The sequence below is a fragment of the Megalops cyprinoides genome, chromosome 21 (genome assembly GCF_013368585.1).
Source record: "Megalops cyprinoides isolate fMegCyp1 chromosome 21, fMegCyp1.pri, whole genome shotgun sequence".
In the NCBI taxonomy this organism is placed as follows: Eukaryota; Metazoa; Chordata; class Actinopteri; order Elopiformes; family Megalopidae; genus Megalops; species Megalops cyprinoides.
Genome location: NC_050603.1, coordinates 4,320,246 through 4,333,845, shown reverse-complemented (window position 1 = coordinate 4,333,845; position 13,600 = coordinate 4,320,246). Strand labels below are relative to the sequence as shown.

The 13,600-nt window shown below is 50.8% G+C and overlaps 1 long non-coding RNA gene across 1 annotated transcript in view; it reads left to right on the top strand.

Annotated features, from left to right (window-relative positions):
• LOC118796346 overlaps positions 1-13,600 on the top strand; it is a 79,146-nt gene that overhangs the window by 63,585 nt on the left and 1,961 nt on the right. The gene's annotated exons all lie outside the window — the stretch shown is intronic.

The window sequence follows — 13,600 nt, the reverse complement described above, 5'->3', positions numbered from 1 at the left end:
GTGAGTATGGCTCAAATCCTGTCTCTTTCCCTGTTAACGAACTGTATAGAATATGCTGACAGTCTAGGTATAGTATACAATACTGTCCTGCCACTCTTCTGATAGTATTGTTATCCAACACTGTTGCTGTGTGTTACTTCACCCTTTGGTCTAAAAACTATGGCTTTACCTAGGAAGGAAAAGGAAGGAGAGCAGTACTCTTACATATGAGTGTATCTTTTCACATCAAGTTTACATCCATAGTAATACTTGGAAGCACCAAAGCCTAATGTGTGTTACTCCCTGGATTAGACACCAGGATGTAATATTGACCTGCTTAAAATATTAAAACACCTGAGAACTGAGTGCTCAGAAGCATTTTCGATCGTCTGCACATCCAATACTTTTGAGGTGTGAACACACAAAAATATTCATCACAAAAATGTTCACCACAGACAAACTGGTGGGGGAGGAGTCGGTCATGTCAGCATGTCATGTGACCATCAGAACAGCCTGTAGTGTGTCAGGACTCCATTGAGGCCCAGGCTCCATTGTGGCTCAGGAGCTGGGACTAAGCCATTGGTGGTGGAGACCCTTATTAATGATATTACCGCTTGCACTGTTGCTGGCAGTGGTGGAGGCCTGAAACCAGACCACCTGCTCTTTACTGTGACAGTGAACACATTCATAAAATGGCACTTATTTAAATTCTTTACCGGCTTGGGGAAAAAAAAAGCACCATACAGTGGCAGGTATTCCGCTGTTCCCAGCCAGCGTTCCTTCCTAACGCTCGTGCCCTAATTGATGGCCACACAAAGGAGCCCCTCACAACGACCCCCCTGCTGGGCTGGCCTTTTGGCCCTGTGATTTAAAAAGCTCCTGAAGGCTGGCATTCAGAGATCTGCCTGTCTAATCGTTGCCTTTATCACGTTGATCCCTGTTTAGGTGGGCGTTTTTTTTTTTTTTTTTTTTTTTTTTAATTTAAAACACGCAGATCCATTGTGCTCGAGCTGAAGGAGATGTAGCCCTGTCAGCCGTAATACCCCTGCAGGTATTCACCCAGCACAATGCCGCCGCACTCAGCCAAGGCCCCGTAAATGGACTCGGAGAAGGCAGTAAAAATGGAAAGGAATTAGAGCAGGGGGGGCAGCCCTTTATCTGGGGGGGGGGGGACAACTAGGAAAAAGAAGTGTGCAGCTAAAGTGGGAGGAAAGGTATGGAGCGGGAGAGTGCTGCGAGAGGGCCGTTCTCAGGCCGCTGCCTGTGGAAAAAGCACGTCTCCTGTCGCTCGACGTGGGTACAAACTCCACACACGTGCCGTCAGTGATCCAGGTACGAGCTCCACAGACATCAGTGATTTGTTTGCTAGTCCTACAGACCTCAGTAATCTAAAGTCCTGCAGAGCTGAGCAATCTGTTTACGAATCCAGCAGGCAGACACTCTGGTATGAGGCCCAGAGCCATCAGCAGTCCGGGTACGAGGCCCACCTCTCTGTTTCAGAGGTTTGGCACGTTGGTCCCTTCCATGGTGCATGTAGAGCACTGGAGACTGATTTTGGGCTGCCGTTTGCTCAGCAGTAAGGGTCACCCAGACCAGCCAGGGGAGAATACACAGTAGCTACCCTATCTGCAGGGTGTAGTAGCGGTCAGGGAATGTCATCCATTTGACAGACACACTTTCCAGGGCCATTTACACAGCATATATTTTACACTGCATCAATGTAAACAGCTGCATATTTACAGGACTAGCTAAGGGTCAGTGCTTCTCTGAAGGGATACAACAGCAGGGTCCCCTCAGGAATTCCTTCCAGTTCCAGTCCCCTGTCTACTGCACCACCACTGCCAGCGTAATTAACAGGATGATGTCACTGGTTGAGAGAGGTTTCCCCGGTACGCGCCTCTGAGGACCGGTTTTACCGCGCGACTGAAAATATGGCAGCATCAAATGCTGTCCGTACTTTGAGGGGGGGAAAAAAAAAAGGTTTCATTTATTTCTTCTCCGCCACCTGCCACTGATTGCACAGCAAATAAACAGAGAAGTTTTTCGCTCGAAGGCCACCTCTCAACAACAGCACTTTAAACAACACTTAGCTCTCAGCGCTCAGGCTTTGGCAAACTTGATTAAATCCGACAGGGGAGGGAGAAAGCACGCCTCTCCTTGTAACCGATTCTGGAAGAAAGCAGAGGCCAAACAAGGCTTTGCCGCTGTGAGTCACCTCGCTTTCCTCTCTGTCACCTGGGCTGGCGTCGCCCGATCTGCCTGGAAGAAGCTCCTCGTCACCGTCTGCGGCCGGACCTTTTTGTTGCGTGTGCGGTTGATTAGTGGTCAGTGGTCGAGAAGACCGCAAAACCCTTGTCTATTTCAGCGATGCTTTGGCGATCATCAATGAGCGCAGTTCGACGTGTGATGTGATTGCTGTGTAAAAGCCTGTCAGTGTTACTCCGATCAGACGTGTTTGGCGCGCACACAAAGACCGTGACTGCTGCACAGAGGATTCCTCCTTTAATTACAGCCGCACACAGAAGGCCCCACCCCCACCGCACAGCAAACTGTTCTGTGTGTCACTGTGACAGACAGTACATACACACAGAAACTTGTCGGCACACACACAGACGCTTGTGTATGCATGTGCACACACAGGCGCATGCATACATCCACACATGAATGCACACACCCACATGTGAAAGCATGCCCGTTCAAACATGAACAAATACACACAGATGCTTGTATGTGCACGTAAACGCACACACGCACACACGCACACACACACACAGACACTCGCACACTCATAAACTCCTGCACTCCTGCATAAAGCCTGCACGTGACTCATGAACACTCGTACACACATGCACGCAAACAGTCATAACCTCATAAACCTACACGTGAACACGACCATACACACACACACACACACACACACCCACTCATGGACACTTGCACACTCACACAGACATGTAGGCATTCCCATAGACACATGCCAGTTGCCTCACAGACACACACACACACACACAGCGAAGAAGAGAAGCGAGAAGGAGGATGGCAGCAAGAGACGGAGTGCCTGAAAAAGAGAGGGAGCGTTACATAAAGAACGGGAAACAGGGCAGCGGAAGAGAAGTGTTTTGAGGGAAAGGCGTTTTGGCAGACGGATGCAGTGGGTGGAGAGGGACACCCCTGTCTCTCCTTTCATATCTGTCTTTCGAACGCCGCTTCCTCTAGATCAGTACACGTCTTTTACCCTTTTTAAGTGCGATTAATCCGTTGCTCCTTTCCGCTGCGGCGGCGATCGCCGTTTGTGTTTTATCTCCAGCTTCGTCTTCTGCAGTCTTTAATCTTGGTAAATTTAGACAATCTCTCTCTTTCTTTTTTCTCAAGTCCTGGTAACGCCTTGTAATGCCGTTCCCGCTGACGGAGAGAGAGTGCAGTCACAGCCCGCTTTGATGTGGCGCAAAAAATTCCACGCGTCGCTTTTTCTCGTGTGCCAGGTTGATCATTTCTGCAGAGAAAACGCACAAAGCTGGCACGGTGGGGGCCGTGTCCCGCACTGCTTACACCCCAGACCCACCATATGGCACCATAAAGTTCGGTAGGTCCTCTCTTGCCTTCGTAAACGCGCCGCTTGCGTCTCCCTGGAGCGGGTTGACCGCCGAAGCCGTGAGGAGAAAAGCCAAGCTCCCGCCCAGTTCAGCAGGTCTGGCTGTAACAGCACGTGTGCTGTGTTGGACCGTGTCTGCGCTGTGACCTTGGAACCACGCTGGGAAGCTGTGTGGATAAAAGCCGAGACAGGCGAACAGAAACGGAGCCGGAATCCAGACAGAGCCCCATGGAACCCTCAGAATGCCTTCCTGAGGATCAGAAACAGAAAGATCATATACTACCAGTCTGTTCAGCCCTCGACTGAGAGATCCAAGCCACAAGGCATCTCGCTGTCAGAGGAAAGAGATTCATGCCCGGCGTTGCAGGGTGTCACTACTTTCTAAGTGTCGAGTCATCCCACCCCCACCCCCCCATCCCCCTCAAGCAATTTAGTGTGATCCACCTACACAGAGCACTCAGTCAGGCTCATGGAGAAATGGGCCGATCCATCTCTGTGGAGGGATGTGTGCCCAGGCTAATTCCAGAGATTCTCTGAATTTCACAGGCCTTCGTTCAAGCAGTGAGTGGGTGAGCCGGGATCTTCAGTGATGAGGTCTGTGGTGTTAATGTGTCCACAGCCACACCAAATTCCCTGTAACACCTGCCTGGTTCAGACCAGCAAAGGCCATATAAAATAGATTAACAAGTGAAAATTGTTAGATATACTTGTTAAATCATAATGTTCTCTCTATGTGTGCGGGTTGAGAATAAGAACCCCATTAGAGCGTCCTTGAACACTTTCACTAAGTTAACCCCTCGATGAAGTGGAGTCACTGAATATTTAATATTACATTATTTCTTTTGTTTTATTTGTTGAAGTAAAAGTCTTCTTTGTAAGGCATGTAGTTTCACACTTGGAAAGCAGTCAGATTTTCTTATCCAAGTCTGTCCTTTTACCTGTATGATAACTGAAACTTCATTCTCAGTGCTTTTTTCAGCCGTTGCTGTCAGCAGCAGAGTTATTGAGGCCCGTGGCTGTAATGGAAAGGGACTGTTTCTTTTCCAATCCCTGCGCAGGTCACCCCTCGGTATGGAAGGCATCTAAAAAAAGTAGAAACCAAACTACAGGCAGCAACGGGCTGTTTAACCCTCACAGAGTCAGCATGGGGGTATTCCCCAGGGGCTGCTCTGAGGACCGCTCTCCGCCAGGCAAACTCCTCCGCTCCGTTTCGCTGTCTGCACGTTTTCCACGTCTGTGGGGTCAGTTCAGGGGAAGGACCTTGAGCACGGGCCCCTAATGGAGCCCCCCCTCGCCCCCACCCCCACCCCCCCCCCCCCCCATGCAGGCCGTTTCTCCCTCTCTCAGGGCCGTCTCTGTGTGGCCTGATAGATGTTTATCGAGCCTCTCTCTGTCCACTGGTTCCTGCTCTAATGATGATACAGGGACGTGGCACATGGAGAGACCAGACCCTCCATCGATCCTGTTAGACAGGGCCGTGTCTGCTCTGTGTGTCAGTGTGCTGTTGAGTGAGTATGTCTGCATTCGTTCCACACAGACACACACACACGCGCACATACACACGCGCACATACACACACACACACGCGCACATACATATGTGCAGACAAATAGTCATACTCACGCATACGTGCACACGCATATGTACAGACAAACACCCAGAGGTCACTACACACATGCATTACATGTGTACACAGATTCAGTATATTTAGAAATACATACATTCAGACGTGCACCTGTGTGCATATGTATATAAGCATGCTGTTAGGCCTACAGGCACAAAAACGCACGTACATGTGCTCACAGACACACATGCTAGCAGAAGCGCACACACTGCTACACAGACGCTTAGATGTGTACACATACTTACAAAAAGCTAGATAAATGTGTGATACATGTGTACACACACATGCACACATGCACACACACAACCCGCCACGGCACACCAGTCCCTCCCCAGCAGCGCCCCCCTCCCACACACACACGCAGAGTAATGAGAGCTTCAGATGGGCCGAGAGGCCTGCATTCATCACTCCCCCCCTTCCCTGCCAGGGCTTAGCCGCCCGCGACAGTGCGCCGCCCGCCGCTTATAAATGGCCCTGTTTGCTTCTCCACTCCTCTGTCACAGGTGTGATCAAAGCTCCGGCGTGCGGCTCAATGCCACCACCTCACCCTCAATCCCCTGTGTTTCTCTGTCTCACACTTCCCCTCTCTCTCTCTCTCTCTCTCTGCCCCGTCTCTCTCTCTCTCTCTCTCTCTCTCTCTCTCTCTCTCTCTCTCTCTCTCTCTGCCCCGTCTCTCTCTCTCCCTCTCTCTCTCTCTCTCTGCCCCGTCTCTCTCTCTCTGCTCCTGTCTCTCTCCCTCTGCCTCTCTCTCCCTGCCTCCTTCAATCTGTCCTGTCCCTCTCTCTATCTTTCGCTGTCCCTTTCTCTATCTCACTCTGTCCTTCTCTTTGTCTATCGATCTTTCTGTCCTTTTTCTCTTTTCCTCCTGTCTCTCACTCTGTCCTTCTCTCTATCTTCCTCTGTCTTTCTCACTCTGTCCTTCCCTGCGTCTCAGACCTCAGTGCCGTTCTGTGGATGTCACTTGTGTTTGTGTGAAATTAGGCTCAGCCCCGGTATAGAGCTTCCCACAGTTCCCCGCTGTTCCCATTTGACTGGATCGCTCAGTCTTCGTGAATCTCGTAAGTTTAGCCTGTCTATCCTGTGCACTGTAGCGCACTTGGCGATCGAAGCCCGCCCACCACATGCCAGGGAGGACAGGGAGATGGTGTATTACACAGCGGTAAACAGCACGCCGTGTCGGTTCGCTTTAAAAAGGCACGCTTATAAGAAAACATCAGCTTTGCCACGGCGGACACCATGATGAAGTATTTAATTTTCAGAGGGAATTGTGGGCCGGGGCGGGCATGATGGGATTGCTTGGGAGCCGTCGCTGCCGCAGGGTTTTGTTCCCGTTGATTTATAGCTCCCTGCATTTGCATCGACCGCGCCAATTGGAGAATCGCTCATTTAAAACGACCGTCCGCCGCACCCGACGCCTGCCGAAGAGGCTGAGAACAATGCCCTGCTGTCAGGCATCTCATATCTGTTTTTCCCCTCTCAGCTGTGAATAATGGGGCGAAGAACACTCCGGCTTTTAGCGCGATTAAATTCCGAGAGAGAGGAAAAAAAAAAAAAACGAGAGGTTCGTCAGGGCTTGTGCGTTTTGCATTTTTAAAGCGCAGGTGTAAATCGCGCCGGGCTGATAGTCTTATCAGGCCCAAGCTAATGACGGTGAAGAAAAGGTCAGAATTGCTGGGTGCCCTGATGCAGCAAATGAAGAACCTACGGTATAGCTATGTTAAATAGTCTGCTGCAAACAGCATGTTAAATGATGACAAACCAAAGAGTGTCGTTCTGAGCAGTGGAAGCGGAGAGGGAACATACCTTTATGCCGATAATGGGCAGGAATCTGCCCTCTTGTGATTGTGCAATTAATAAGATCTTAGCATGGTTCAGTGTTGTCGGTCGGCGACCGGTTCCTACCGAGCTAAATTGCGTCTGATGAGGGAGCGCAACCTTCCCGCCTTCCATTCCGTAATTTAAATTTCCAAGAATGGGTTGAGTTCAGTCCGTAATTTTAGACTATAACAAAAAAAGTCAGAGGTCAGTTTTTAGCTTAAAAAAAGATTTTTGTTGTTGTGTCTAAAATTGATTTCGTCTGAAGCACACAAAGGCAGAATAACGAAGAAGTAAATGTAAAAAAGCTGTAAATGGGTTAGTATATTAAAAAGTGTGTCCATTCAACAGAGAGTTGCTTCCCATTCCATTTGGAAAAATGCCAAATTCCATTTGGAATTCTGGGAAAAACAGTTTTGATTGGTTTACTGAGCAACAACTCATAGAGCAAAATTCAGGCCTAACCAATGGAAGAAGGAGGATCTCTGCTCATGTTCGCCTGTCACAGAGAGCAGAGGGAGAGTTGGTAAAAACATCTGAAATCTCCACCCTTCATCCACGCCCGAGCCTGCCTGTGCCCCTTTGACATCATCTCCCTCAGCAGCCACGCGACGTGGTCGCAGGTGTCCGCTTAGCGTCTCCGCGGTGACAGGCAGAGGGAGGGGAGTCAGTCAGCGATGGCGTGGGGAGAGCAGGCGTAATGGCGCGTCTCAGCTCAGCGACAGAGGGGCGCCCCCTGGGGGGGGGTGAGTGACGTTGACGAGAAAGGGGGCCATGACCCAGCCTGACAGATAGGGGGCGCATCTTTACATATTCCCTCTTTGCACCCCTTACCAATGCTCTGACAGATGTCACAGGGAGGAGGGGGTGGGTGGTTAGCCATGTTGGATGCCAAACCCAGAGAAAGAGAGGTGTTTGTGCCCTAGTTCATAAAAACACACCAGCCCATTGTGAGCATTGAGGTACAAAGTTCACCCTGACAAAGCTCACTGTCTCCATCCTCCCCCTCCCTTCATTTCCCCCTGTGCCTGTCAATCCACAGGGTGGGCCTCTTCTTGCAGTAGGAGTGCTGTGTATGTCTCACACACACACACACACACACACACACACACACGCACACACGCACACACGCACACACGCACACACGCACACACACACACACACACACACACACACACACACTCACGGTCCAGAGAAACACCAGAATGCTGGCGTCTGGGAAGTGCAGGGCCAGAGATGTTTCTGTAGAGCTGTCAGAAGGGGGCGCTGTGAAGAGGCTCATGTGCACTCTCTGAGATGCTTTCCATCCTGTTCGGTCAGAGCGGTGGCGCCCAGGGTAGAAGAAAGGCTGAGTGTTTTTCTGCAAATGGACCGATGCTTTGATCGTTCGCTGCGGGCAGCGTTGAATATTTGATACAGGTGAATTAGTGGATTGGTGCACTGATTGCTCTTGGCAGATTGGTGAGTGGGGAGTGTTTGCTGCAACCGTTGCAGCATTGAAGGCTTGACGTCAGAAAATGACGTGAGGGACTGAGTGTTTACCGCTTGCTGATTGGTCCGTTTCTTGCATGCTGATTGGTGCGTTAAGTGTTTCTTGCATGCTGATTGGTGCGTTACGTGTTTGTTGCGTGCTGATTGGGTGCGTTCAGTGTTTTGCTGCAAGTAGATTTGTGTGTGGAGTGTTTGCCGCACATGCAGATTGAAACATATTATTACATGTTCCCTTTTCTTCCAGCCAAAGCCTCAGTAATTTCCTGTCTGTGGTTAATAAGCCTGTGAAAATTAAGCTTGAGATGAGCTTCTGGTGATATACGGAGCAGTTCAGTAGCATGCCAGACTGTTTTACTTGCTTCCACAGTCTTGGGTTTGAGTAGCGAATGCTAACGCTTGACCCATTTCAGAGAACACTAAATTAAGTTCCCGCGCTAATAGGGTATGTATGTTCAGCAATCATTGCAACATTAAGTTAATTACTCAGTTCCAGACACAACCCGAGACGACCCTGTTAATGAGGCTGCCTGTTTTGCACCATTCTGTGTACAGTCATACCGTCCAAATGCTCTCGGATTTCTGTCTGCTCGTTCCTGGCGTCGGGATTACTGTGTCATGTCACGGATCGCGGGCCCAATTAAAAAACGGGGGAGCGCGGCGAAAACACAGTGGCGCGGACGCCTGTAGCAGAAAGCCGCCCGCCGCTCTCGCGCGCTAATTAGCGCCTCGGACGAGATTGGCACCCGGCGTTTCTTCCCTGTCTGTTGCTGGCGGTGGCAGCCGACCGAGATGCGAGCTCGCTGAAGATCGCCCGGGTTTCTCAGACCGCATCACCCGTGCCCTCTCCTCCAAAACAACCGCAGGCAACACCCACCCCCACCCCCCCTGCCCCCTGCACTTCGGACTCACTGCTGAAGTCCTCAGTTTGGTCCTGAATGCAGTTTGAATGGCAGAGAGAGGTTTGTAAAGATGGATGAACACGCTTACGCGTGTCCGAGGCGAACGTGCTCGCCATCGTTCACGCACGGTTGCATTTGTGTGTCAGAGGGTGAACTTTTCACCCCCGACCTTCCACCCGGGGGGGGGACAGAAACTCACGGGGGGTGCGTGTCACTAGGCTGTGCTGGGCAGCTTCTTGATATCGACGCAGTGAATTCTGGGATTGCGCTGATGGTGGGGGCAGGTGTGCGGGGAATCCCGCCAAAGGCGTCGTGTGAGACGGGGTGGAAGGAGGTGGTCTGGAATGGGATGAATGAGGAAAGACACTGGGGGGGCAGGACAGGTCCTGAGAACCCCCCCCCCCCCCCAACTCCAGTGTTCTGTGAAGCCCCGAAGAACAGAGAGCGAGTATCACTGTATGGCAGGTCGCTCCCATTGATCCATCTCTCTGCCTCTCATCCTCTGTCACAGACCCGCCTAGCTGGAGACCTGTGAGTGTTGCCCGACTGTGTGCGGCCCCCCGGGGTAGCTGTATCAGCAGCTCCTCTAACAGAATATCTTCTGACAGAAACCCCCCCCCCACCCCCCCGCTTTGAAGAAGCTCCTGGCATTGTGCTTTGCATGCACCAAACAGATGCCTTCATTCCACATAATTTGCACTGCTGCTGGTTTCACTCTTCAGTGACCTGTTCGTGCAGCTAGAATTTTCACAGGTGCAGCTAAGGTAAAACGTCGAAGTCAGTATTATTGCTATTATTATCCAAGCTAATAATGATAAAATCTAGATATCTAACTAATCTACCTTGTACTCCTAAGACCGTAATTAAACTCAACATCCCACATATCCTACAGGAGAGTCGAATGGGTATAAGAATATCCACACTATAAGGAGTCCACACTGTGGAGAGTAATAATCGCAGGTAAAAGTGACACCTCTTTAGAGATTCCTCCTTTGAGTGTTGGGTTCCTTGACTTTTTTTTCCCCACGCCATCTTTGTGCTCTCACAGGGGCACCGAAGCAAAGTCAGTAACGCCACCCTCCGATACACTCGGACGCAGCCAGCTGCTAATTTTCACACGCTTTTCGCCAGACCAAAAGTTCCAGCAGGGACAAGAGCAGGTCTGACAGGATGCTAATATAATAAGCACCTTGTTCAATGAAAATCTAAAACCCAGCACTCTTTTTTTTAAAATGCTTGGCAGGTCCAACTCATCAATCTCCCCATTGTTCTTTTTAAAATACATATTGACCTTTCCCAGACTTAAAATTAATTTCAAGGCTCATTTTGATGGAGATGTTAAAATGATTACCGAGAGGCAAATTACTGTGATTTATTTCTTCAGAGAACAGGCCTCGGTGCTCTCTGAAGTCTGCAGTCCATGCCAGGGAGTCAGTCCTAATGACTAATATCCACCCGAGACACCAGGGGGCGGTAGTGAGTTCTGCGATTGGGATTTCAGTGTATAGATTGCCCGAAACCTTAAACCACCTGTTGTTCATTTCAGTACGCCACCTCAGCTGCGGTGCTGATAATGCCTATTATTCGGGCGTACAGATTGACCTTTATGCGCCCCCCCCCCCCTCCCCCAAGATGTGGGGGAGTTGTTTTAGGGAGTGTGTCTGTGAACCAGTTGTGGGTGTGGAGGTGTGTTTGTCAGAACACTGCATATGTGGAGTGGTGCCCTCGACTGACTCCGTTGCTCCTGTAAAAATCAAGCAGTAAAAATGGAACAGGATGCACAGGCTATAAACTGCAGGCCCCGGAAAGGGGAGTCTGCCTCCACGATAAATAACAACAGTTAAAGGTTGCTGTTGCTGTTAGAGAGGGCCGGGCGGAGGGGCTGTGTGTGGGGTACGCCTCTGCTTTTTTTCGGGCTGACCTCCGGCCACGTGTGGCCCTTCGTTAGACTCGCGGCCAGATGTCGCCGGGGATCCCACGGCTGGCGGGTCACCGAACAGAGGGGGCCTTTGTCCCAGGGTCACAGGGAGCATGTGCGTGTGGTTTGGTGTCTCCTCTCATCCACTTAACAGCCCATTCATTGCCTCTCCCATATCACCTGATGCTCATCATCTCGGGCTTTTTGACCTTAATTATTGTTAATCAGGGAAACCCCCTCATATGGCAGAAATGGCTTTTGTGGAGGGGGAAAAAAAACCATAATAAAAGTCTGTGACCCAAATCGGTGCGTGTCTAACAGCATAAAGTGCATACGCCGCATCGGTATGTCTCATTGAAAGAGGTTACACAGCTGTAGTGCACGGTAGAACGCAAAACATGGCACCATGGTGTCTGTCAAGCGCTGTCCTCTTTGAGGTCCTGCACCCTCAGTTCACCGTCGAGTCAGACAGACAGAACTGGCCGTGTGCTGTAGCACCTGTTTTTCAAATGTTTCCCATCAACAAATATGAAATAACCCCGAAATGACTATGAAAAGCACCAGACTGTGCAAAATGTTTCCTATATAAAGATCCAGGTATTATTGTTCCTTGTTCGTTGGAGGGGAAGTAAAATCGTCCTAAAATGACAGGCCTGCTCCCACCTGTTCTCTGTGTCCGTGCAGCTCCGGCTCCGGTTGTGTTCTTCCCATCGCCCACGGTTACGCACCCCACCCCCCTCCCCAAACTGGCCCCGTTCTGAGGGGGTGGGCCGAGGGTAATGGCCCGTAGACTCAGGGCTAATGCGCCTAATCGAGTTTGAAATGACAGAGGAGTCCGGGGACGCAGCCTCATTATTTAGGGTAATCTGCACAGGGACAGGGGGGCGGGGGGGCGTCGGGCAGGGGCGGGGGGGGCGGTTGGGCCGGTCATCGATTTATGCCACAGTGGACACGGGTGAGTCCCTCCAGGGGTGGAGAAGCGTCAGGGTGGGAGTTCTTAAGTTTTGGGGCAATCAAACAACGTCAACCCAAAGAGACTCTGACATTGATCTTGATTACGGCAGAACACAACACAACGTTTTACGAGTGGTTAGCACTTCTCCTGGCCCCCTCCGCCATAAATTCTGCATTACGGACTCATAAGTGCAACATAAGCACCTGTCATAAACATTCACAGTCATTCATCACGCCATAACACGGGGGTGACTTGTGCGAGTCAGCTCGTCCGGTAATCCGGACCGCTGATGTGCACCCTCGCCGTCCCGCAATCCACTGCTCTGCGACGGAGGCCAGACGAGCCCGCGTCTCAGAGGGAGAGACGGGAACGGAGGAGAAGAGAGAGTGACAGAATAAATGGGGTTCCTGTCCGCTCAGCGGCTGTCATAACGCCAGGCCACTGTCCTCCTCCTCCTCCTCGCAAAGCCCGGCTGATTAAAAAAGAGATGGAGCTGAGGTAGAGAGGGAGGCTGCTGAAGCCGGTGATGGCTGGCAACAGGAGTTCACCGATGGCCACGGATGGCACCAGCTGCTCTCTTCTGTCACTGAAAATCACCGCAGAGAGCACAGCTTCTGCCATCGGGGTGCAGTTTGAAAGAGGTCAGGGGCCGTATGTCGGTAAACACAGACGTTTGATTTGCTGTGAGGGACTGGACGCCAAAGCACATCGGTGGGCGGGGAGGGGGCAGGTTATTGGGGGGGGGGGGGGGGGGGGGGGGGGGGGGGGGGGGGGGGGGGGGGTGTTTGGCCCTAGCAACACTCCTTGTAGATTTGAGGTCTCCTGAGCTGAGCAGGAAAGAGCGAGTCAGCCTCCCCCATCTCCCACGGCAACCACCAGTCCCCGGTTTCACTGTCACTGTGCATCTAGCGTGATACGAATTAGCGCTGCTGCTGCTGATCACCGTCTGGACTTTGATTTAACATAACATTGCTTTTATAAGTCATTGCTAGTCTGTGCATCCCCTTCTCTTTGATGTAAGCACGTTGCTTTTAGGCATAATTGCTGGGCAGAGTGTTTTTACTGTCATGTTTTCGTTTTACCAGTATTTTTCATCTCGATGTCTGTTTACTGTAGGTCTGGCTGTTCTGTACCTATTACTGTTGTTCTTGTTCCTGTGATATGTATTTAGTGCATATTACCACCTTAACCTTGTTAGGTGCCCTAGAGAATTGTATCTTGACAAGATAAATATTAATAATCTGTAACAACACAGCTCCAGCGAGAGAAAGGGCAGATGGCGCATATATATATATGTGATCACAACTGTAATTGGAGAGGAGAGAAG